Below are 25,279 nucleotides of genomic sequence, written 5' to 3' on the forward strand. Positions count from 1 at the left end.
CTAGAATAAAGCATGATACTTCCATAGTTCAAAAGTTAACTTTTCTTTAAAAATTAGGTCATAAGGGATGCCTGGGTGGCTCAGTTGGTTAAGCAGCTGCCTTCGGCTCAGGTCATGATCCCAGCGGCCTGGGATCGAGTCCCACATCGGGCTCCTTGCTCAGCGGGGAGCCTGCTACTCCCTCTACCTCTGCCTGCCACTCTTGTCTGCCTGTGCTCGCTTGCTCGCTCTCTCTAACAAATAAATTTAAAAAAAATTAGGCCATAAATCTAGCCAGAAATTCTAGAAAGCAAAGCAAAAGATGGAAATGGTATATCCACTTCAATATTTGCCTTGAAATGATGACTAGATGGGGGGGGAAAAACCCTATATATATACACATACATACATACATACATGGATATAATAAATCTCATTAACCCATTCAAATGAAGTTTTGTTTCTAGAGTGGGTTTATATATTTATTCAATTCACTTTGACATGATTCATTATATCATTTACAAACTGCAACATTTATTTTATAAATCACCAGAGGCTCATGGGCTTGACTCTTTGGTAAGAAGAGAAGTAAATCTTAGAAAGGTTGCTATGGTAGCCAGCCTCCAAGGTGACCCTCTGTAATCCCCACCCCTTGGTCTTCATGCCCTTAAGGAAGTCCCTGCGCTTGAGTGTCAGCTGGATTCAGGACAACAAGTCCTCCTGGTTTGCCCACCAAGGGGATGCCCAAGATGTGGGTCTTTCAGTGCTAATGTAGGAAAGCTCCGGGGCAAATGAGGAGGAGCCGGTCACTGTCACTGGGTTTAGTGACTCACTCATCAAGAACAGAATGCAGCAGAAGCAATGAGCTACCACTTCCATGATTATGTTACCAAAAGACTGTGGCTTCCATGTGAGGCTCTCTCTCATGCTCTCACGGTTCACTTGCTCTAGGAGAAGCTGGCCACCGGGTCAGGAGGCAGCCTTGTGGAGAGACCCACAGATGTGAATTTGACAGCTGCACCCAGTGCCGGCCTGCAGCCTCCAGGGAGACTGAGAGCCAGAACCACCTTCCAGAGAAACTGTAAGATAATAAATGTTAGTGGTTTTCAGCCACTGAACATGGGCGTATTTGTTACACGGCACAGATAACGAATATAGCGGTGATAGTGCTGGAAATCCATGCTAAGGTATAAGTTATTTCTGAGTCTAGGACAGAGTTTCTTTAAAATGTGCTTTATCGAATCTTAAAAAAGGGCGGGAGAGGGGTGGTTGTGTGTGGGTGGCTCTGTCAGTTCGGCTCGGGTCATGATCTCTGGGTTCTGGGGTCCAGCCCAGAGTGGGGCTCCAAGCTCAACAGGAGAGTCAGTTCCTCCCTCTGTCTCTGCTCCTACCCTCACTCGAGCTCTCTCTCTTTCTCTCAAAAAATAGATAAAATCTTTAAAAAAATAAAATTTTATTTAAATTTAAATGAGCTGTATCACACAAACCATAAGTACTCTCCCCACCTGCATTTATAAGAGTGCCTGAAGCCTAGCATTGTCTTGTCCTGCATCACCCCACCCCCTTATAACCAATCAGACTGGATCCCTGACTTTGTATAAGTAAAAAAAAACCAACCACTTCCCAGTGGATGGAGTCCATTGCTTTCCTGCCTCTCCCCAAGCCCAGTGTCACTTCATCACAATTTTACAGAATCATATAATCAAAGATTCATAAGATTAGAAAGAGCCCATTGAGATTTCTTTGATTATAAATTGAACCAGGGTAACAATTGTATGCCCCATTGGAGAGGGGATCCTTACTACCTTTTCCTTCCCTTACAAAGAAAAAACAAACAGAGACAAGAGTCAAGGAGGTCTTTCCTTTGTAACTTTTCATCACAGAAATGTTCATCATGGAGAAGCAGAGACAATAATACAATAAATCAGAACTCCTGTAAGCATCGTCAACAGTTACCAGTTCAAGGCCAATTTTATTTCATCTCTTGCCCCCCCTCCCTTGCCACACCCTTAACCCCCATCCTGACCCTTTGGGTTATTTTGAAACAAATTTCAGACATTATATCATTTCATCTTGTAAATACTTCAGTACCTATTTCTAAAATATAAGAAGATGAGAACTTTTTGTTTTTTTTTAAGATTTTATTTATTTTTCAGAGAGAGTGCACAAGCAGGCAGGACTTGCAGAGACCAGCAGGAAGAGGGAGAGGGAGAAACAGGCTCCCCACTGAGCAGGGAGCCTGATGTGGGGCTTGATCCCAGGACCCCAGGATCATGACCTGAGCTGAAGGCAGCCACTTAACCGATTGAGCCACCCAGGTGTCCTGAGAACTTGAAAAAAAAAAAAAAAAAAAAAGCATAACTGCTATGCCATTTAAGAAAAAATAATTTCTTAATGTCATCAAATATCCAGTCAGTGTCTTATTTCCCCCAATTGTCGCAGGTTCTGTTTCCCTGTTTGTTTGTTTTAGAGTCAGTCGGTTTGTCCAAGGCAGGACCTAAGCAAGGTCTTCCATTGCCTTTGGTTGATAGAACTCTTAAATCTGTTTTAATTTAGGGCCTCTCCCTCTCTCTCCCACCACACCCCATCTACCACACCCTGCACTAGTGGTACATGTGGAGACCGTCTTTCCAAGCTCTAGTAAACAGGCCACTGCTTTCTGATTCCCAGTGGTGACTCAACACTCCAGATAAACAAATGGCAGCCGAAGGGAGCCCCTCTTTGAGATATCACTTTTTGAGGTACGCTTGATCTTGGGTCCATTTTCAAGTATCAAAATTTATCAAAGAAAGACACTCTGATTACACACTATACTGGAGGAGATAGAAGTCAATTTCACACTAGAGTTGATAAAAGTTTTTAAAAAAGTCTCTATTGGGGGACGGTTCATGAAAGTCAATAAATATTTTGCTCCATTGACACTGCCCTTGGTATCTCTTTTAAATAATAAATATGAAACAAGAAAGCATCTCAACAGCAGGACACATCCACTGCATCATGACGACTGGGGCCCTTCTTCCTAACCCTCCTTCAGTTTTTGTTTTTGTTTTTTTCTTATTTTGTCTCTAGGAAGTAGGATAAAACTAATAGCTTCGCAGGAAAATTCTCCCTGAGGCCTTTTCCCAAGTACTTCCCCAGCCGAGGCACATCTGGGGAGAGTCGGTGTGAAGTGAAAACACAGGCAGTCACTGATATCTGTGAATTTATTTAGGTCATCGTGATGCTATTAGCTGCGGGGTTGTGACAGGATTGCTGCGAGATCTCCCAAGGCCGGCGTCACTTAGGACCCAGGAGGAAGCACATTCTGGGGCCCTGTTTATGCCTCAGACCTGCCCCCCCCTTGGACTTGCACTTCACCTTGGCACTTAACACCTGACCAGACAGAGTCCGAGTCTGGGGGCGATGTCAGCTTGGAGGTGTGAACCTCATTACTGGTTTTCCTACGGTGCCTGCCTGGGATTTTGTCCGGCATTGGAATAGGCAAGAGTTCAAAGCACATGGTACCTCTTCCCGACTTGAGTCAATTAAGGAGGGACTCCACGCCCAAGCCCAAGCCGGCCTGGAAGGCCAGGCTGCTCCAAGGGCCTTGGCACAGCAGCTGGAATAAAACTAATAAAAACAACCACGAGCGATCTGTGAAAATGTCAAGGCCAGCACAAACACGCTGACCCTCGTAAACCTTGAGGTGAACTTGGAGAGGCGGGCCCACTCGGCCTTCTGGATGACAAAGCGGGGAAGGAGGCTGAGGGCTCCTCGGCAATTGGTGGGTCTTTCCAAATGCCCCCCATGCCTGGCCCCGTTGGCCTCTTTTGAGGTGGCTCGCCCCAGGGGATCAGACATCTGGGCCATCCACCCTTTCTTCTAGGTAGACCCTCTTTCCACACACAACTCCCCGCTGTCACGAATGGACACGTAGCTTCCAGAACGGGCGGAAGCCTGCAAGCCTAAGGGCCGGTTGAAGAAGGAGCCTCTCTAGAAAGTGCGATGGGTACGTAGCTCCTCACGCCCGTAAAGACACCGAGATCCTAAAATAAGTAAATGTGAGGAGTCCGGGCACCATGTTCACCCTTTGTTCTCCTCGCTCTGTCCCTGTACACGGTCCGGGCTGCACTCACCGCTGTGGACACAAGTAAATGCCACTGGCAGGAGGCACGGCCTTTCTGTCGTCACAGCTGCAGAAGCCACAGAAAGTCACAGAGATGATGAAGGGACGCAGACAGGAGGACAGCCCGGACCGTGGTTCTGTGACTACCGTAGGGACTGAACCAAATGACCATTTCAGGACACCCCCCACCCCCACCCCCACCCCCACCAAAGTCAGTCAGACTAAGATGAGGAGAAACTAAGCTAAAATGGGAAAAAGGAAAATAAGGAAGATGGGCTTTTGTTACTTTTTTTTTTTTAATTGACGCAATTTCCAAATGCGCGGTTTCTTTTCAGGTTCTTTCGTGAGGATGTGGTTCTCCTGGGGGCGGGGGGGGGGAGGGAAGGGGGGTCTGAACGGGAAGGGGCTTCCTTCCAGGGTGCTGGCAGCGTTGCCCACATTTCCAGCCCGGCAGGATGGTCGCAGCGAGGTGTGCTCTGGGATCTGTCACAGAGTTTCGTCGTACATTTCAGTATGTGGGTAACGGTCCCCTTTATATATATATGTACTTACTTGTTTTCCAGATGAATAGTCCTAAATAATACACAGTTCTGAAAAGAGTTTTGCCAAGTTTATTTTTAAGTACTTTCCTCTGATGGGCGCCTCTCAGAACACTCTGTTCCTTCAAGTGAGCCACTCAGCCCCCTGTTTCCAAGTCATCTGGCATGCGTGTTGGAGAAGCAGAGAGCAGGTGCCCCCGGCCCAACGAATACAGACTTAGAGGAGGGGGCGGGAAGGGGTGAAGGGTGAGGGGTCGGGGGCTGGCGGGGTTGGGGGCGGCAGCTCTGGAGTCCCTTGATCCAGCCAGAAAACCAAGAATGATTTTTCGCACCTCCCTTTCACAACTGGCCACATCCAGACACGGGTGACCTGGCCTTTCGACCACCACCCTTCTCCCCGCTAACGTCCTAATATGATCCCAGCTCCGTTCCTGCCCTCTGCCCACTCGTCCCTCTGTGTTTTCTCTAGGACGGTATTTCTCAAACACAAATGTGAGTATTTAACAAGAGACTCCATGTGCTAAAGCTCTTACACACACACACACACACATACACACCCACACACACTCTCTAAGCCCAGCTCCCCAGCGAGGTCTGAAATCTGAAACTGTACCCCTCTGACCCCCTCTCCCCGCTGTGTACCTATTACCCTTCATGCCCCCAACCTCCTCTCGGTTCCCAAAGACACCACATTTCTACACACCTCCTTGTCTTTGCTAATTGTGTCTCTTCCGCTGGGAAGGCCTGTCCACTCCCTTCTCTCCTAGCAAAGTCCTACTCACGGCACCTTCTCTACCTTCCTCTCCTGCTGCCCGAGACCCTGTAAAGCTCCCCCGGCCCCACGCTGTGCTGTCCCCGCTGGAAAGACACGGGATATGCCATCCTCCGGAGAACGTCTTTACCAGATTATAAACACCTAAAAGAACGGACCGTGCCCTGTTTATCTTTGAATTCCTAAAGCTGGGCTCAGTTTCTGACTCGTGGGAGGTACTCAGTAACCATCCCTCCACTGAATTTAATTGACCCTAACAACGGCCTAATAAAACCTTTTCCTTGGTTCCTCGGCATTGGCTCTCTTACCGAAACCGTTCTCTTTTGGTTCCTTTCCAGTCGTGGTGAACACTTGATCACTTCCGGCCCATGAGATGCTGCTGCTTCTCCTGCAGCCTTGCCTCGCTGGGCCTCCTGTCCCGGGGCCTGCCTGGGGCCTGAGCAGCCCACGCCAGCGCCAGCTGTGATGGCCGTTACCTGCCTCCCTGCCAACAGCAGCCACGACCCAGGGCCAGGTGAGCACGGTCACTGGAAAACCTTCTGTCTTTGCCAGCGAAGGAGCCTTCTCTGGTCACCTTCCGCAGTAGCAGGCAGCAGGTAGAATTACCCTCACCTGGAACAGAGATGTCCGGTAGGAGACAAACCAAACCACCTCTCCTTCCGCAAGCCTCTGCCATCTAGACTTCTCTCTTCCCTAGATCTCACCTTCTTGGAAGTTGCTTTTCCAGCTCAAAAATCTTCTCGGAATGCTCTGAGCGCTGTGGGCAGTCACACAGCTCGAGGGCGGGGTGGGGGAGGATGTGACTAGAACAGGTTCCACACGACAAGCACTGGGTCTGTAAAGCATTCTATGAAAACATTAAGATAAAGGAGCACACTTAGAATTGCAGCACGTCCCCATCAAAAAGGATGGTAGGGAAGTGCCCAGGTGTCGTAGAAACACCTTAGAGATCAACCAGCCTGCACTCCCATTTTACAGATGGGAAACTGAGGCCAGGAGATGGGGCACGGCTTGCCCAAGGTCACACAGCTGACTCACGCTGAGCCTGCTCCAGTCGGGGCTTTTTCCAGCTTCCATACCTAAACTCAAGGACTTACTGGCAAAAACAGACTCCAGTCTTTCCCAGCACCTCCCCCCAGCTCAACTGCTCTGAAGGGGGTCGCTTTTCTCCTCCGTGGCCCATTTATTTACAGTGCACATCTGTCTCCTCAGCAGCTGCCGAGCGTGCCTCCTGCTCCGTGCTCTTGGAGGGGTTCCACCTAAGCCATGGTTTCTAAACCAGCACCAGGCGACCTGCGGTGATTTTGTTAAATACAGAATCCTGGTGTTTTCCATTGTTGGTATTTTCCGTTTCAGGAGGCTGGGCCTCAGAAAGCTGTAGTCTTGGAGTCCTTCACGAGTTCCCCTGTAAGGCAAAATTTCAGGACCATTAAGCCAGCCGTCCTTTCTAGGTCCTTTCTAACCTGGAGATTCTGCACTTATGTATAATAATAACACCCTCACCTCTGATTCACTGGCAATCCATCATTCCTAATTAAAAAAAAAAAAGATACAATCAGATGTATGGGTGTGTTATCTAGACTTCCAGCAAGAAAACAGGCAGCCAGAGAGACTGTGAAAGTCACTCAAGGTCACCAACAGCCTGCCTCCCACCGTAGGGGAGCCCAGGGCTTTGAACTCGCCGACCACGAGGTGAGGCTGTCCTATAGAATAAGCAGCAGAAAGCAGACCTGTGACCCTGAATGACTCAGCCGTTGCCCTGCAAGGTGAAAGTCGATTCGTGCCATGCACCCTCTTTTCACCCATGACATGAGAGCAATAATGTTTGCCTCCATTTCAGGTGACAAAGCTGCTTAGAAAGCACTGAAAGTATAAAAGTGTTAAGAGAAGCCATGTTGCCTTTTCCAAACAACTCAGACATGATATTCCCCCTGAAGTGGTTGTGCTGAGTAAAATTTCCACCGAGATCCACACGGTAATGTGAACTATGAGAGCGCTGACATCTTAAACCCCTGTTCATATAACTTGGGCTGAATGGGTGGCCTCACTCAGTGTGGCTAGTTCCATTTATAATTTATTGAAATCAGCCTAATGCCAAGATGCAGCTTTCTCTGGTCGGCTGATTTCTCTTAGTCTCCAGTCAAATCTAAAACCGTGTTAACAGACCTTGCAACAGAGAAGGGGCCTCCGGGGGAGAAGCCACACACCTTTTCAACAATAAACACCAGACTCAAGAAGCTGGAAACTGAGAGCTGGCTGAAGACAGTTGTTTGGGGATCCAACAGAAGGTTCCTATAATCATTGCAGACCCCTTGGGGAACACTTAGGCTCGCTTCCTATACCACCTTTGCCCCAACTCCTGCTAATCTACGAGCTGCTAGAAACATCAACTCATTCAGTAGAATGCCTTAGAACTGAGAGCTTAAGAAAGACTGGAGTAAAATTTAAAATGGTTGTATGGGATTTCAATGGCCACCATCTCCTGAGATTTAAGATCTGATAATGCTGAAATTTTTTTGGTAATTTATTATGATCTGCTTCCGTGCCCATAATGTTCATGCTCAGAGCTCCTTATGGCTTTTCCATTGGTCTGTGGGACAGAAAGCTCTCACTGATCTTCACATACGTTAGTGGGAAGCCACAGAGAGAACAAGTATGCAGAAATAATACAGGGGAAAGAAAGAGAGATCAGAGCCAATAGAGCACTGGGACAGGCCAGAGAGAGCAAAATGGGCACACTGTGAAACCGTAAAGTCATGTATGGAAACCAGAGAAGCAAATGCAAAAACTGAGAAGGACGGAGAAGAGAGGGAGCATAAGACCCTGACATTTCAAGGAACGCATATGCCAGGTAGATGGTAAATGCAAGAAACTGTTCTCTGTTCCAGGTTGGTTTAAGTTGAGGCAGTAGGAGCAGAGGTGAAGGCGGATGGTTTTGCGGGGCACAGGGAGGAGGAAACTCGTACCTACCATATGCTAACTGTCCGACACAGCCCTAGACCAAGGAAGCTGCAGCCATCTTGGCCCACTTGACAGACTAGAATCAACATGGCAACATGGCTGGTGTCCAAGTCCCAAGGGAGTAGAGGCCATGGTGTCACCTTGAGGAAGAAGAGAGAATTCCCAGTGGTCAACACAAATGAGGATCTTTCCGCAGAGTGGACTGGAAACTTGAAGGGCTTCCACACTCAAGTTGGCCACCCAGACCAAAGGAAGGCCTTCTGGGCTGGCGTGCAAAGCAAGGTGCTCTTGGCAGAGCCCAAGGCTCCAGGAGAGATCTTCTGTCATTACACATAGCTTATACCAAACGATCGCTAACGGGTAGCTAGCATTCTTCCAGAATATTGGTTTTTGCACTGGCTTCTGCTTGGGTTGCCCATCAGTTCTGCCATCACTGCGGGCTCCCCAGTGTTCTCAGACTTCTCTCAGATAACAAGGGCTCCTTCTGACCTTCCAAGAGGGCCTTACCAAGTGTCTATCCATTCATTGATCCTTCCTTCATCTTTCTTTTATGCATTAGCAGTTTTTCACTATAACACCTCTTGGAGGTCATACCACTTCTTTCTCTTATATACATATGTATAATAACTCTTTTACTCAAAAACTCACTAAACAATGAACAAGTACTATTTCTTCATTGGGGTTTCAAACAAAGACCACTCACCAATTTTCTTGACACACAGTTTATTGCTTGGAACAAATCTGAATTGCAAGTCCTGTTGATATGAACCTGAAACATCCTGGTGTGTGTACACATGCTCCAGGAGAGGACTGAGGAATTGCAGCATCTATGACTCTGTGACCTTTAGTGTGCCCACACTATTTGCATGTATTTCCAAGCACGTGCTTGTTTAACTTTTATTTTAACTCTGGAAATATCTTTCTGGGCCATAGTTTTATTTTTAACCCAGTGAGAATGCAGAAGTCACCAAAAGGATAAAAAAACAAAAACAAAAAACAAAGAATAACTACAAGAAAGTTTTAATACATTACCTTTTCTGTAGAAACTGTATTGATTGAACTTTCAAATTGTGCTTATTCTTTTTTTTTTTTTTTAATTAAGTAATCTCTGCATCAACGTAGAGCTCAAACTCAGGATCCCAATGTCAAGAGTCCCGTGCTCTGCCGACTGAACCAGCCAGATGCCCCAAATTGTGCTTAGTCTTTAACTTAATTTGTTGCCATTGTTCAATTGCTATATTGTTCTATCTGAAAATTGTTTGGTATCTTGAGATGGGATACAACACAGTTTTTCCCACTAAAATGAACAGAGGTTTGTTTGGGGTTTTTTCTCCATGTAACAGCTTTTCACTTAGCAGCAGAATTTTTAGCCTATTTTAAAGTCACTTAGTGGGAGACGAGTATACTGTGTTCAAGGTACCCTAGGAGATGCTAGAAAACCAAAGATGAATTGGACCCCGAACCTGCCTCCAGCTCATAATCCAGCAAGGAACACTGATGGGTAAATGGACAACTTAGCAGTAATAGTGAGAGGAATGCTCTAGAGAAAGTGCAGGGAGTTTAACGCAACCAGGAGAGGGGGATCTCTCATTGGACGTATGATTTCAAGGTGGGAGACCGTCCTTCCTCCTTGAGCAAAGCAAAGGTACTTGCATCTTCTCCCCTTTGTAATGTGCAAGTTTGGTTGTTAATCTGTAACAAAGTAATTCAAGGTGAGGAGCCCCCCCCCCCCCGTCTGCTGGACAGCTCCACGGACACCTCAAACTCAACTCGCCCAAGGGCCAACTTTGTCCTAACCACAAGCTTGTGTCCCCAGTTGTCCATTCCCTAGACTAAAGAGTCATGCTTGCCCTGCCTGGCCCTGCTCCACCTGATCTGATTCCCAAGCCCTGACAATGTTTCCTCCTCAGCTTCTCAGAAACTGCCAACTTCTCTCCATCCCTTTGCCCCAACCCTATTCCAAGCCACATCCTTTCTTCCCTGGGCTCGTCTCCCTTCCTCTAAGCTTGGCTCCACTCTATTCCTTCCTCAGAACGTAGGCAGAATAGCATTCCAAAAGCACAAATCTCTGTCTCCTTCCAGGCTAAAGACCTGAAGGGCTTGCCCTTGTCCTTAGGATCAAGGCCCTACGGATACTCAAAGCCCATGAAGATGTGACTCGAGCCCCCTTTCCGAGCATCAGCTCTCCCTCCTGGGGCGTCCCCACACCGAACTTCTTTCAGTTTCTTACAGAAGCTTAATTTCTCACCTCTGGACTTTGTATTTGCTCTTCCCCTTCCTACAACACCCCTCCCCCCCACTCCCCTCCTTCCTTACCTAACTGCCCCCCCCCGGCTTTGTTCTCAGTCCCTCCTTGATGCTCTGACAAGGTGGGGGGCCCCTGTTATGTTTCTTTTACGGACCCCTTTGATTCCTCTGACCCAATGCTAATCACACTGTACTGCAACTGATTAGTTTCCTCCCCCTTTTAGACCATAGAACTGGGAAGGCAGGGGTCATGGGTGTGCTAGTCACCATTATACCCCTACTACCAAGTCCAGTGCTGGCATATTATGGAAGCCCAATCTATTGAAGAATGAATGAATGAATGAATGAATTGCTTCCTTCATGAGTAGCTACAGAAAGTTACCTATGGGCTTTAACTCAGGAAATAGATCTTTAAGAAGGATATTTTTGACAATGGTGGTAGGCATAGGGGAGGTATATTTGAAAGTGCCTTATCCCACAGTGGGCTCGTCTTGGTCTCTAAAGGGTTGGAACCCCTCTGGGTTCCCTAGGAGGTGCCTCTGCTTCCTCTCTAGGTCACCACCCCCCCACCCCTCCACAGTGGCAGGGCCACACTCTGACCCTTGTAACCACCCTCCCCAAATCTCCAGAACCTTCTCTGAACATCTTTCCCATTCCTTTCCTGTTGGTGGGTTCTTCAGAGCCAATGTGAGGCCTGGTGTCTGCTTCCAGAAGCAGGTCTAGAAAAGCCCAACCCCCAAGTACTGCTGAGAGACCCACTGTTTCCTCTGCACCAGTAAGTTATAGAAAGAATAGTAAAAGATAAATTTAATGGTAGACCAGATAGACCAAAAAACAAACAAACAAACAAACCATATGAATTTTGTGACAACCAGTAATACCAGTCAGATCTGTTTTCTTCTTTAAGGGTGAAGGGGGGGTGACACATTGGAGCACAGGGAGGGTTTCTAGTCAGACTCCCTAAGTTGGAAGAGCAAGGAACCAATTCGTTGACTTCTCTGTTCTTGCTTTTGCTACTGCTGGAGACTGTCGAGGGGGACCCTTAAGCACTTCCCTATCAGCACCATAACGAATTTGTGGTTTCCCAGGCAACTCCCTACATTGGGAAGTAATTCAAATTGGCATAAACTTTGTGAGGAACCATTTGGTAACAGAGCAGCCCTGGCATTTTCCGCTCAGCTCCGTTCTGGTCCCTCTGTGCTCTGCTCGGCAGGACCGACCACATCATCTGCAGGGCCAGAGCAATGTGAAAACGCAAGACCCCTTGCTCAGAAAGGATTATGAATTTCAAGACACTGACAGCAAAGGGCTTCTCTAAGGACAGGGCTCCTTAAGGCTGCGCAGATCCAATGTCCCCGATCCCAGCCCTGCTGCTCTGTCTCAGTGGGAGCTGGATCCTGCCAAGGACTTTTCCACATTTCTTTGCCATCTTGCTTCCGCTAAGGTTCCATCAATGGGACGCATGAGTGGGATGGAAGGGGCCCCTGGAAGGCACGAAGGAAGAAAGCATTTGTACACTACTCTGCTTCCATCTCTGCATTGACCCAGTTACTCAACTTCTAAGGATTTATACTAAGGGTATAATCAAGGAGTCGGAAAAGATCTAGCCGAAATACTGTTCATTGCAGCGTTGTCTGTAATAACAGGACATGGGAAATAACCCAATTCCTAAATACCCAACAATCCACCCGTTAACAATAGTAAGATAAGAAAGGCAATGATTCATGGAAGAGAATAGAATATAAAATCCAGAAATGGACTGAAAAATGAACAGGAATTTAAATCAATACATAGCAAGGATGCCATAAGAAAGGCAGTTACAGACCAATATCCCTCATGAACATAATATAAAATCCCATTACCGAGTATTAGCCATATATAATCAAGCAATATATAAAAGGATAAGTCATGACCAAGTGGAGTTTACTCCAGAAATGCAGGGTTTACTCCACAAATGACTTCAGGGTCAAAAATAAAGTAATATAATTCACTACATTAACAGGATAAAGGCCAAAAAAAAAAAAAAAAGAAAAAAGAAAACCAACAAACCAGCATATGATCATCCCCATAGATACAGAAAAAGCACTTGTCAAAATTTATGATAAAAACTCTCAGCAAACTAGGAATAGAAGGGGACTTTCTAAATGTGATAAAGGACATCGACAACCTACAGCTAACATCATACTTAATGGTTACGGTTTCCTAGGCAACTCCAAGCCAGGAAGAGCAGTTCAAATTGGCATCAACTTCATGGAGAGTAATTCGGCAATGCAGAGTCAGCCCATCATTTACCTATTTGCTCCCGTGTAAAACCAAGATCAAGGCAAGGATGCCCACTGTCCCTACTTTCACCAACATTTTGCTAGAGGTTTTGGTAAGTACAATGAGGTAAGAAAAAAAAAAAAAAAGAAAAGGCATTATCAGCTCAGAAAAAATTTTTAATAGGTCAATAAGATCATGAAGGCATGAGAGGAAGCCATGAGACAGTTATTTCATAATAAGAATATGGAAGACCTTTCTGAAATAACATTTGGAAGTACAGAAAACTGAAAAATACAACAATAATAACATTAAAAACTCCTGCACGGCACAAACACAATAAGTAAAGTGAAAAAGCAAGTGACACATTGGGGAAGATGTTTGTGATCCATGCAGAGAGAAGGCTGATGTCCTAATATACAAAGACCCTGGGGGAAAAAATCTGATGGTCTGAAAGAAAAGGGGTAATAACTATGGATAATATATATATAATATATAAATATATTATAATATATAATACTAATATATATAATATATATTAGAATATATATTTATATATAAATATATATAATCAAAAGCTCTCAATCATGTGAAAAGATACCCAACCTCACCTATAATGAGAGGTGGAAAATTAAAAGCACCCTAAAATATCATTTTTATTAATCACATCAGCAAAGATAAAACTCGTTTTTAACCAACTTGTTGATGGGGATGGGAGTAACACGTGCTCCTGCAGGCTTAGGAGGAGACGTCTATAAACTGGTACAAAGTCTGGAGAAAGCAGTTTGACATCTCTCAGAGTTACGAATGCAGGTATCTTTTAATCGGGCATTTCATTTCAAGAACTTCCTCCTACGGCTCCATTGCCCCAGTGTGAACGAAGGTTATTTATGGTAATGATTTTTGAAATTCCAAAAGATTCCAAGTAACCTAAATGCTGAGCAGCAGGGGACTTGTTAGATAAATTAAGGTACATTTATATCAGAATTCTTTTTTTTTTTAATTTTATTTATTTGCCAGAGAGAGCACAAGCAGGGAGAGCTGCAGGCAGAGGGAGAAGCGGCTGTCCGGCCGAGCAAGGAGTTCATTTCGGCCTCAATCCCCTGGGGTCATGATCATGACCTGAACCAAAGGCAGATGCTTAACCAACTGAGCCACCCAGGCATCCCTTATATCAGAATTACATGGAAGCCCTTAAACTTAAGGAAACTACATATATTGATCTTTAGTGATTGTCAAGATATATTATTATGTTCATAAAGTAAGGTATGGGGTGCCTGGATGGCCCTGTCCGTTGAGCGTCAGACTCTGGGCTTCTGCTCAGGTCCTGATCTCAGGGTCATGAGAGGACACCCCACAATGGGCTCCAAGCTCAGTGCAGAGTCTGCTTGAGATTTTTTTCTCCCTCTGTCCCTCTTGTTCGTGCTTTCTCTTTCTAAAATAAATAAATAAATAAATAAATATATATCTTTTTAAAAAATAAAGTAAACCACAGAGCACTGATTTGATATTAGCCATTTGTGTTCAGTGTAAGCAAGATATATATATGTATTTGCTTGGATGTACATAAAATACCTGAGAAAGAACTTACCTCCTGAAAAGGGGGGGAGGGTTGTGCCGGACAGAAATACTCCGTTGCTTCCGAAAAAGGTAACAAGAAAAGGGACAAGGTTGGGAAAGAGATTTTGCATTACATAGCCTTTTATACTTTTTTAACTAAACCGTGTGAATGTTTACTTATTCAAGAGAGAAATTATTTTTTAAAATAATAAGGTAGAAGAATGTGATGTAGGATATGGAAAGCATTCACAGAAAATTGTTAGCTGAAAACGAGATTTTGAAAAGTACAGCCTGATCTCACTTTTGCTTTTTGTAAATGTAGAGAGGCAGGGCCCCTGGGTGGCTCAGTCAGTTAAGGGTCTGACTCTTGATTTCAGCTCAGGTTGTGATCTCAGGGTCATGAATTCGAGACCCACAGTGGCCTGTGCAGTAAGTGTGCAGTCTACTTAAGATTCTCTCCTTCTCTGCTCCTCCCCCAACACTTATGCACATGCACACACACTCTCTCTCTCTCTCTCATAAATAAGCAAATTTCGTAGCATGTCATAATATGCTAAGTGTCAAAGGAAAAAAGAAAACTTAGGAGCGAGCAATCGCAGTTGTCTAAATGCAACAGTCAAGGTAGATAGACCACTTTTAGAGGGGGACTGGGGAGCAAAGACTTGAGGAAGGTGTGGGAGTGAGCCATGCAGAACCCTCTCTTGATTTTTACAGATTTTATTTATTCATTTGAGATAGAGAGCACCGTGCGGGGGGTGGTGCTGGGATAGAGGGAGAGGGAGAAGCAGGCTCCCCGCTGAGCAGGGAGCCCAGGTGGGGCTCAATCTCAGGACCCTGGGATCACGACCTGAGCCAAAGGCAGACACTCAACCAACTGAGCCACCCCAGCAGCCCATGCAGAACCCTCGTGGAGCGGAGTTTCCAGGTAGGAGAAAGAGCCTGGATAAGGACTTGGACAGTTACTCAAGGAGCGATGGGGAGCACTGTGGAGATCTGAGCAGAGGAGGGACCTGACCTGGTATGGGGGTCGAGGAGAGCACTGTGGCAGTTGTGTTGAGAAAAAAAGAAGCCAGGGCTCAGTGGGAGCACGGAGAGCAGCGAGAAGGCTCCTGCAGTTAGCAACCCGAGAGAGAGGAAGGTGGTCGTGAAACTGACAAGTGCAGATTCAGGATATATTTGGAAATCACAGCTGACAGGATTCCTGAGGGCTTAGCCCAGGGGTATAGGTTAAGGAACAGAATGAAAGAGAACTCCTCAGTTCCTGGCCTGAGCAACCAGAAGCACAGGGATGCCTTTTCCAAAGATGGGAGGGCCTTGTATGAAGTCATTGTAGGGAGAAATAACCAATAGTTCCATTAGAATATGTGAAGTTTGAGATGCCTGCTAGATAATCAAGTGGAAATGATGAATGGACAGATGGACAGTCAAATGTGGAATTCAGGAGTGAGGTCTAGACTGAAGATAAAAACTTGAGAGTCAGGAGCTCCTGGGTGGCTCAGTGGGTTAAGGGTCTGCCTTCAGCTCAGGTCATGATCCCAGGGTCCTGGGATCGAGTCCTGCATCGGGCTCCCTGCTCAGCATCGAGTTTGCTTCTCCCTCTGCCCCTTGCCCCAGCTTGTGTGCTCACTCACTCTCTCTCAAAGAAATAAAATCTTTAAAAAATATTTTTGGGAGTCATTGGCAGCTAGAAGGTAAGGATCCTATCACCAAGAGAGCGAGTGTAGGTGTAGAGAAGAGCCAAAGGACAGGGCACTGCGATGTTTAGAGAGTCCAGAGAAGAAATGAAACCAGCAAAGGAGATGAAGAATTAAACTCTTTCCCTGAAACACTGTCTCCCCTTTGCTTCTAAGACGGCGTATTTTTCCCGTTTTCCTCCTCCTTCATTGTCCTCCTTAGTCTTCTTTGCTCTAAGCTGCATGAAGGGAAATGCGTGGCCAGGGGATTCGGTAGGATGGTGCTCCTTCGTGACCTTGACAACAGCGGTTTTGGCGGTGCAAGGACAGTGAAAGTCAGATGGGCCTGAGATCAAGAGGGAATGGGAGATGCAGGCACACAGGCAACTTTGAGATGTCTGCAGCCAAGAAAAAAGTGGCAAAAAGAGTAATAATGGAGGGGAATTGGGGGCTAAGGAGATACGTACAAACACATATAAAGAAAGGAAGGGAAGGGGTGCCTGGGGGGCTCAGTCCGTTAAACATTGGACTCTCCATGTCGGCTCAGGGCACCATCTCAGGGTCATGAGACTGAGCCCCACATTAGTCTCTGTGCTGAGCGTGGAGACTGCTTAAGATTCATTCATTCATTCTCTCTCTCTCTCTGCCCCACCCCTGCTGCTTACACACACATTTTCACTCTTTCTCAGTCTCGCTCTCTCTCTCTCAAAAATAGAAAGGAAGAACCACACCATGTTTTTGTGTCCCCAAGAATTACTTAAGAGAAGGGGACGGCTGAGGAGCAGGAGATGGGGGGTAATCCCAGGAGCGGTCAGTCGGTGGTTGAGAGAGGGACGGACCATGGTGCCACGTGGAGAGATCTGGTTTACCTAAGGGCCCGGATGCTACTACCTCCCTGTGGCAGGAGGAAAGGCCACGCCAGGGCAGAGAGGCAGGTGGGATGGAAGCTATGGTGCTGGCAAGATTGGGCAGTTCTTGTGAAACTGCGTTGATTTTGTCAGAGATTAAGGAGCAAGGTTTTCAGCTCAGAGTGAGGAAGGGGGGAGGGGTGCAGGGTCATTTCAGAGTGTGAGAGAGCCAACAGAGTAGGGAAAAGCAGAAGGGCGGTGTTGATCATGAACTTGAGATTCATGATCGTAGAATTAGTGAGGACGGCACTGTTGGATTTGTCCTGCGGGATAAGCTGGACAGAATCAGGGTCTTGCCGGGTGGGTGGTCCCAGGAAGAAGGCAGAGAGAGGTGCATGGATGGTAGAGTGATGGACAGAGACCATGAAATCGAAGCTGGATAGGAGGGTTGTGAGACTGTAAGGGCCATGATGAACAATGAAAGAGTAGGCTGAAGGTCAAAGTAAGGTCAAAGAACGGTTCAAGTGGGTTATTAGAGTAAATAAGGTGGAGGGGGAGGAGGTGTTGGTCAGGCACCTGTTGGCTTGAGATGAAGACAGCAGAGGTGGTGCTGTTCTTTAGAAGTAAAAAAGGTCCAGGGTATCCACATGACAAAGGTCCAAGGTGGAGGGCAAAAGGGTTGCCGTGGGGCGACTGGGGTTCCTGACAGGTCATTATTCCACAAGGCTGCTAGATTCCCCTGAAACATTAGCAGGGGTGGCGCGAAGGTGCAGGACTGTGGGTCAGGTGCTGGAATCTCCGGGAAGAAGAGGGTATCCACAGGAGACGGCAGAAGGGGGCGGTGTAGTGTGCTGGGGGTTCAGGCTGGGTGGAAAGGGCAGAAGACTGACTTGAGATTCCCCAGCGCAGGTGGACCTCCTCTGTTCCGAACTGCACTCTGTAGTATCTCAACGGGCTCCTTTCCCTCCTCGGTCACCTGAGGGGCCAATTAGGGTGACGGATTCATTCAAGGTCATGGGGTCCGAAGGCAACCACTGAACCACAGGGGGGGACTTGCATTCCCTCTTCTCCACTACCCAAATTCCAAGGCTGCGTTTGGAATATTCAAAAGGACATTTTCAATGCCCCTGTTTGTTTCCACCTCTGTGCAACGTTGGTGCTGCTGCGGAAGGACAGGGAGCTGGTAACCATGACAGTGGAGCCCAGAGCTGTGGTGAAGAGGTGGTTTATAAATGGGGGTGAGCTTCAGGTGGGCGGCCCCCAGAGCGCACCCTCATGGCCTCTGGGGAGCTCTTTGTTCACTCAGCTTACTTAGGAAGAGAAACCGAATTCTTCCCTGCTGGGAAGCAAGCTTTGCAAGGGAAGGTTTTGCCAGACTCCATAAGGAGAGGGTGTGTCCCTGGGAGCAGGTTTTTGGGGGGGCTCTGCCGGAAAACCTCAGTCAGCAGGGAACTTCCGGCACCCTGGCCCGAACAGGACAGCCTGTGATGGCCAATTAGCCAGCCCCGCAGCATCCTGGATTCGGAGTCCTTGCACACTGTCGTTTCTCTCACTACCCCTCCCGGGACAGGTGGCCACTCCTAGGGGTGGCCCAGGGCCCTGGCCAAAAAGGCAGCCAGGCAGGGCCCCCACAGGATGGTATCTGGTGCCAAGCGAGGGAGGGAGGACAAAGAAGCGAGGGGGGAGGCTGTCCCCTCTTCCGGTTCCTGGATGGGGCGCCCGAAGAGCCTCTCCTTCCAGGACCAAGAGCCCCAAGTGGACCCAGGGCAAGGCAGGGCAAGGCAGGGCAAACCCAGGCCACAGCTCGGGTCCAGGGAAATCTCATGACTGCAGTGTTTTGCAGCAGGTTTCCCAGCTGCTCCGGGGCGGGAGGCAGCGTGGGGTGGTGGGGGCGCGGCGGAGGGAGGGGGAAGGCGAGGAGGGAAGTAAACAGGAGACCACAGAGAGAGCCAGTTCCCGGCGTTCGGAGAACACCAGCCGCCTCCGGTCCCCGGTGGGTGGCTTATGTGTGCAAATGAAAGCGGGAGGGGGAGGGGGAGAGGGAAGGGTAAGCGCGCACTTCTCGGCTGTTACCCACCCACCCCGCTTTTCCCGCCCCTCCAGCCCACTCCCCTCTGGGGTGCGGGGGTGGGAAGGAGACGTTCACGAAGCGCCCACCCCCAAGTGAGCGTCGCGGGCTCAGCGGTCTGTGAATCAGACACTGTCTCAGCAGCTCGTCCCCTGCGCTCAGTTAGGGGGACAGGGGGCGGCCCTGGGACTTGGGAGAGGGGAGGTTGGGTAAGTGGAGGACGACCCAGGACCGGCCGGAGCGCGGGGGGACGCCTGCGGCTGGGAAGAACGGGAGTGAACCTCCCAACACCTACACGAATCCCGGCCCGGTCCCCGGGACAGCGGGCCAGAGGGGTGGGACGGAGGCTTGGGGACACAACTCGCGGGGGCATTGGCAGCAGGGGTGGGAACAGGAGGTGGGGGTGGGAGTGTACCGCCCGGGAAGCGGTGGGGTGCAGGGCTGGCGGGGGCCGTGGGGCAAGCTGCTGCCCGCCGCCTGCCCGCGCGGGGTTATGCGAGGTAACCGCGAGCCGGGAGGAGGAGGGAGGCGGCGGGGGCCGCGGGCCGGGGTGTCTGGCGCTCGTTGGACAAAGAGATGATGAAACGTGAGCGCTATATTTACCAAGGGGGTGGAGACCGGGCGAGGGGGGGGGGTGGTAAAAAGGACAAACTGTTCCACAACAACCACAGGAAACACAGCCCATCTGACTCACCGGGAGGGCTGCGCCGACCCCCTCGCGGGCTTAGCCCCCAGGCAGGCACGAGGCTGGAGGGCATGGATGCCCCCGGGCGGACCCAAGCTGGGAGCTTCGGCCGGGGGTTGGGTTGATTTATATAAATAAAGACACCTTAGATCCCGGGACTGCGTGCGTGCGCACGTGTGTCCGTGGCTTTTGTGGGGCAAGGGAGCGCGCGGAATGGAAAGAATGTTTCCTAACCCCGTGGCCCGACCATCGCGGGAGAGATCGCCTGCAAACTCTTGCGAGCAGGATTCCTGCAAAGTCATGTCCTCCCGCACAGCCCGGCCGGCCGGCGCGCCCCGCCCGCGGACAGCAGCACCCGCCTCCCTGCGTTCCCCTCGCTCCCGCCCCAGCTCTGCTCGCTGCGCTCAGAGTTGGGGTGCGGTGCGGGCTATGTTTAGAAGCTGATGTCATCCCGACACCCTACTCCGCAGTGTTCCCAGGGGAGACCGCAAGGCAGGTTTTCCTCTTCGCGGCTGTGGGGGATGGGGAAGGTGCCTCTACCCGCCCCCTCCAACCTCCTTCAACACACACACAAGTACACACACGCGCGCGCACCTATGCTCCCCCAAAGAGTTAAAAAAGAAAAATATTCAACCCGACAGTTATGAAACAGGGTGGTGGGCGCGGTACGCGCCAGCGGAGGGCCCAAACCCAAGGGCTTGGGCCTAGAAGAGCCAGCAGCCGGCCCCCGCCCACTCTCACCCCAGCCAGCCTGCCCCACCTCCCGCCGGGGTTGCGGGGACTAATTTCAAGGTTAGCTCACGTGGGCGCGGGCGCCCGGAGCTCCTTGCACGAGTTTGGGGCGGGTTCCTCATCCCCCAATCTAGGGCAGTTTGTTCAACTGCAGTAAAGGGAGCTTGATGTTCCAGCAGGGAAGGGATTTCTGAGAACTGGGGCTGTCCTCAGATGAACTCGGCTCCTCCGGCTGCTGCTGCTGCGGCGGCGGCCGCCTGCGGAAGACTTTTTAAAAGGGCGATGCCAGGCCGGGGCGCGCAGCCCGCAAGTGGCCGCGCCGCCCGCCAGTCTGCTGCCGGAGCCGAGCGCCCGCCCCCGAGCGCGGGTGATGCACGGTGCGCCGCGCAGGGCCTCTCCGCGCGCGGGGGGCTGCTAGCTAAACTTATCCTCCTGCATATGCATGAACGTGTGGCCTTTCTGCTCGGCAAAGGAAAGGCCTGGAGTTTGCGGAAGGCTGCTAAGTGGAGCGAGAGCAAAGTAGGGCGTTGTGCAAGTTTGCGAGCGGGCCGGAGCCCCCCTCCCTCTCCAGACCCTGCGTGTTAACTGATGTTACGGTCGCGGGCGTTTTGGCAGATAGGTCTTTACCTGATTGTATTTCAAATCTAGCACTGCTGCCTTTGCTGGGAGCCCGGATCCCTTCGGTCCGCCTTCCCCTCCCCCAACTCACCACCACCTCCTAATTCCCAGCTTTCCCTAAAATGAATGCTGGTTTGCCCCAGGTAGATAGATGCTGTGTGCCTAGGTGGAACCGCTGAAGCCGAAGGGCCTGGGTCCTGAAAGAAGTCTGGATCTAGCCCAGAGTGAGGTCCGACACGTGATCCCCTACCCCCAGCGGGCCATCTGTTCTCTTTCCTTCCCGCCGGGAGGCTGGCAGCTCTGCCCAGCACCGTCCACGCCTCCCAGCAGGAAAGAGTGAGAAAAGCCAGAGTTGGCAGAACCCACTATGTACAGAGTCCTGTTCTAACCTAAACCTCCCTGGGTCTTGGGCAAAGATGAGACTGGGCAATATGTATTTTAGATTAAGCCCCAGGTGATAAGCTCCACCAGAGAGTTGGGGAAACTCTGCCCAGGGCTCAATTAGGATTAAAATCTCAGGGAAGAGGACTGGGAATGGGCTGCATTCGTCCTGGAAATACCTCCGCTTGGGCTAGGCTAGGGTGGAAAATTTGCACAAGCTAGCTTGAAGAGAGAAAAAGCAAGACCATGAAATTAAGGAAGAAAAGATTCAAGGGATTCAGGACAAGTTTGTATTGTGCCTGCTATCCCATTAAATACTAATTTAAGACATTCTGACCTTCGTTGCCATAAAGAACTGTCTGTACATGCATAACACATGAGATGGTGTTTAAAGAACCCAAGTCTTGCTCAGTACTTTTCCCTATGATTTTTTTTTTTGGTTGGGGGGATCCCTAGAATATTTGGAATATGTAAGAGACTGTGGAGATGTATTCATCTAATGCCCTTAATTCACAGATAAGGAAATAATTCTAAGAGGTTGCCTAGGGTCGTGCTGCTCATCTCGGGCCCAGGAGGCCCCTTCTCTACCCTAAGCTGGCCCAAATACCTGCTCAAAGAATCAGCTCAAGGTAGGCACTACCTCTTCTAGAGGTGATACTGATAATTATCTTAGGATGCACAGAAAATAAGACTTTAGCTACAGGCCCATAAACGCTTGTTCTTGAGAACTGGGATAATAAAACCAAGCCTTAGACAGAATTTAGAGAGGAAAACACATACTTATAAACGAGGAGCACAGTTAGAGTCTTTGAAGTCCCATGCTCCTCCCAGTTGGTCTGTGTGGATTTGAAATGTGTATTTACAAAGACTAAATTGGGGGAAACCAGACCTCTCATATTTATGTGGCATAATATATACTTTACTGGTAAATTATTCATTGTAATTAGGAATGATTCATATTAATTTGGGATAATTTACTTTGCCAGAATTTAATTGGGACAACTACATGCTGGCAAAACAGTGTAAGCTGAGTTTAATCATAAAACTATTATAACACACATCCTAACAGAGCAAGGGAAGCTTGTTAAATTACACACACACACACACACACTCCTGATGTAGGAATTATTACTTGTGATATATGTTAGTTTATGGTATATATAATTTATTTTTAACATATAAGTCTCATCGAGGATAGACTGTCTTTTCATTTCTGTACTCGCCCATGCCTAGCTCCGTGACTGAAACTTAAGTATCTGGAGAAGGAATGAGTGGAAAAAGAGATAAAGGGGAAAGAATTCTATAATTCTAGAATTTCTGGGTTTAAAAAGCTATTCTAAATCAAGTCGAGCAGCAGATACATTTATAAATATGTGAGAGAAACTCGTGTGCATGAAATCTTGGTTTTCTTTTATTACTTTTCCTCTATAACTGTGAAATGAATGAGTTGGAAGAATTCAGGGTTTATGTCCAGTCCAAACAAAATTAAATTAAAGGTAATTAATAAAAGAAAAGAGGGCAAGAAGTAAGGGGGAGTTATATTTTGCAAAAAAAACGATGATGATGGATTCATTCAAGTTCCTGGATTATAATGTCCAAGGAAAGATACAGACTTTCCTTCTTTTCTGGAATAACCCCAATGTTAATGAACTCTAGGGCAATCCGGGGGTGCTCAGTGCAATGCCTGTTGCAATGCAAGTTCAAGAGACTGTGCAGGCAGTGATCATAGAGACCCTGGAGCCATCCCATTGGTATTTGTGCTGGACTTTAAAGACGCAAGCCAAGGTGTGACTTCTAGATGATCATGTATCCTTGGGGACAGAGTTTGTCCCAGAAAAATTATGAAGTAGGCAAACTCCCCTGGGCTTCAGTGAATTCTTTTCTAAAATTAAGGGGATTGGAATATAAGAACTCTAAGATGGCTTCACTTCTACCATTTTTTTTTTTTTTGCCACTTTTACCATTACATTCCATGATGTACCTACTTTACTATGATACTGATGGCGATGGTAACACTCACGGCTGACCGCCACTTCCTTTTCACACTTCACTTTTCCATATAATCAACCTACTGCTATATCTTCCTGGACCATGGCAAAAGCAAAGTCAAAAACAAGGAACTATACTGGCCTTCAAACTGGGAGGGTTCATTTGGAACTCTTCCTTTAGAGACCAGGAAAGTAGTATAACTTTCCCAAACCTTAACCTAAGGCTAACAGCCAGTAGAGCCCATGGTTGAACCTCAGTGGATCTGTATCAGTGAGAGGCAGGTACCTCTCACACCCAATTAGGAAAATCAACATATTTTTAAGCAATCGTGCTAACAGTTTGCCTCCTGCATTAGGCATTAACCCTAGATTCTTTTCTCAGCTATCATGATGGAAAACAACTCATCGTTCATTCAGAGGGAGAGGCAAACTGAGTTCATCAGACTCCAAGACCCGTGCTAATCATTGATCAAGTAATGCCAAAATATTCAATAGCTAAGGATCTCTGGCTTGTTCCCGTTCTTAAGAATCTGTTTAGCACAGTTAATACTTCACAAAATCGAAGAGCTTGGTTGTTGTAAAGCCCAAAGGGCTTGGAATCATTAGATTTATGATTTCAGTTGAGCTCTGTCACTATCTACCTGATAAGATAGACAAGTCATGTCCCTGCATATCACTGCTTCTAAGGGGAAGAGAACCCCTGAAATTCATCCAGGGATCGATCGAAGGAGAATGGTGTCTTTGATAAAGTCATAGAAATTTTTGCGTCCATTTAATTGAAGATGGGTTCCAGGAGCTTCAAAACAAGACTGAAATAACTTACCTAGAGTAGATTGCATTGGGAAGGAGAGGAATGAAAAGGCATCACAGAAGCAAAGATGGGGTGTTCCAGGTAGGAACAGTGAGCCAGTAAAAAAGACTTTGGTTTTAAGATGAATTACTCATAGTCAATTTGTGCACTAGATCGAATGATTATTAAAAATCTGCCTCCAAGTATGCTGCATCCCCGAACTGAAAAAAAAAAAATGAAATGATGCTTTCTCATTTGTATTTATTCTTGGGCAACTCGGCCTGACATATTTCGTTGTTTGTTGTTGTTGTGTTTTAAGTTTTGACTCGGCGTTGCATTTGCTCATCACCCCTGCCCTCGCATACATATCTCACTTTTACTACCAGCCACCCAAAACACGGGGATGTGTCCAGTTTCACTACAGCTCTCGGCGTTTACAAGTGCGGAGCGCTTGCTTTCGGAGCGCCCTCCTGATTGGCTGGGCCCATGTCAGTGACATCAACCAACTTACTTTTGATTGGAAGGCCGGTTGCTGGGACTCTAGCGTTTGCAGGAAGTCACTTAACTGTTTGCAAGCTGGAGAACCGCACCTGAAGTTTTCTTTTGTCACGAGCGCGCGCGCCAGTGCCCGGGGAAGGCGTGTCCCCCGGCTCCGCGGGCGGGACCGCGGGCGCGGAGGCCCCGGCGCGGCTCCCGGACCGAGAGGCGCTCCCGAGGCTGGGCAGCGGCCCCCTTCCAGCCTCCCGGCTGTTACCCTTTTAAATGTCAGCGTTCGAGGCGGCCGGGGTAGCACGAGGCGGCGAAACGGAACAGTCGGATTGGCCGCACGCCTCGGTTCCAGACGCACCTCTCCACCGAAGGGCCGTTCTGACTGGCAGGGGGAGAAAGTAAACAGAGTTGAATCACCCTCCCCGCTGGCCAATTGGAGGGGGTTTGGATTGTGACGTGATGGGATTCTGCGAAATTGTTACTGAGCGAGAGAATGCCGGAACGGTGCGGTCCGGCCGGAGCAGGGGCTCAGACGGCGTCCGCCGACGGGGGGAAAAGTGTCTCTTAGACGCGGCGCTCGGTCCG

The 25,279-nt window shown here is 48.4% G+C and overlaps 2 long non-coding RNA genes and 1 pseudogene across 4 annotated transcripts in view; 1 reads left to right on the forward strand and 2 right to left on the reverse strand.

Annotated features, from left to right (window-relative positions):
- The window catches only part of LOC116569947, a 42,154-nt gene extending 23,951 nt beyond the window's left edge, over positions 1–18,203 (forward strand). The window contains exons 3-5 of the long non-coding RNA XR_004277258.1: positions 5,734–5,909; positions 12,810–12,977; positions 18,193–18,203. This is a non-coding gene — a long non-coding RNA (uncharacterized LOC116569947). The remainder of the gene's footprint in view (positions 1–5,733; positions 5,910–12,809; positions 12,978–18,192) is intronic.
- On the reverse strand, positions 5,904–25,031 carry LOC116569946. 3 transcript variants are annotated; one of them, XR_004277257.1, is made up of 5 exons: positions 24,713–24,807; positions 24,239–24,426; positions 8,366–8,496; positions 6,493–6,800; positions 5,904–6,242 (listed from the first exon to the last, which is right to left on the reverse strand). It is a non-coding gene; the product is annotated as an uncharacterized LOC116569946 (long non-coding RNA). The 3 variants fall into 3 exon arrangements; XR_004277256.1 differs by having other exon boundaries at positions 5,904–6,007; positions 6,100–6,800; XR_004277255.1 differs by having other exon boundaries at positions 5,904–6,800; positions 24,713–25,031.
- Positions 16,025–20,557, reverse strand: LOC116569945 (annotated as a pseudogene).
- Positions 25,032–25,279: the final 248 nt, after the last annotated feature.

Source organism: Mustela erminea, chromosome 12, assembly GCF_009829155.1.
Source record: "Mustela erminea isolate mMusErm1 chromosome 12, mMusErm1.Pri, whole genome shotgun sequence".
Taxonomy (NCBI): domain Eukaryota; kingdom Metazoa; phylum Chordata; class Mammalia; order Carnivora; family Mustelidae; genus Mustela; species Mustela erminea.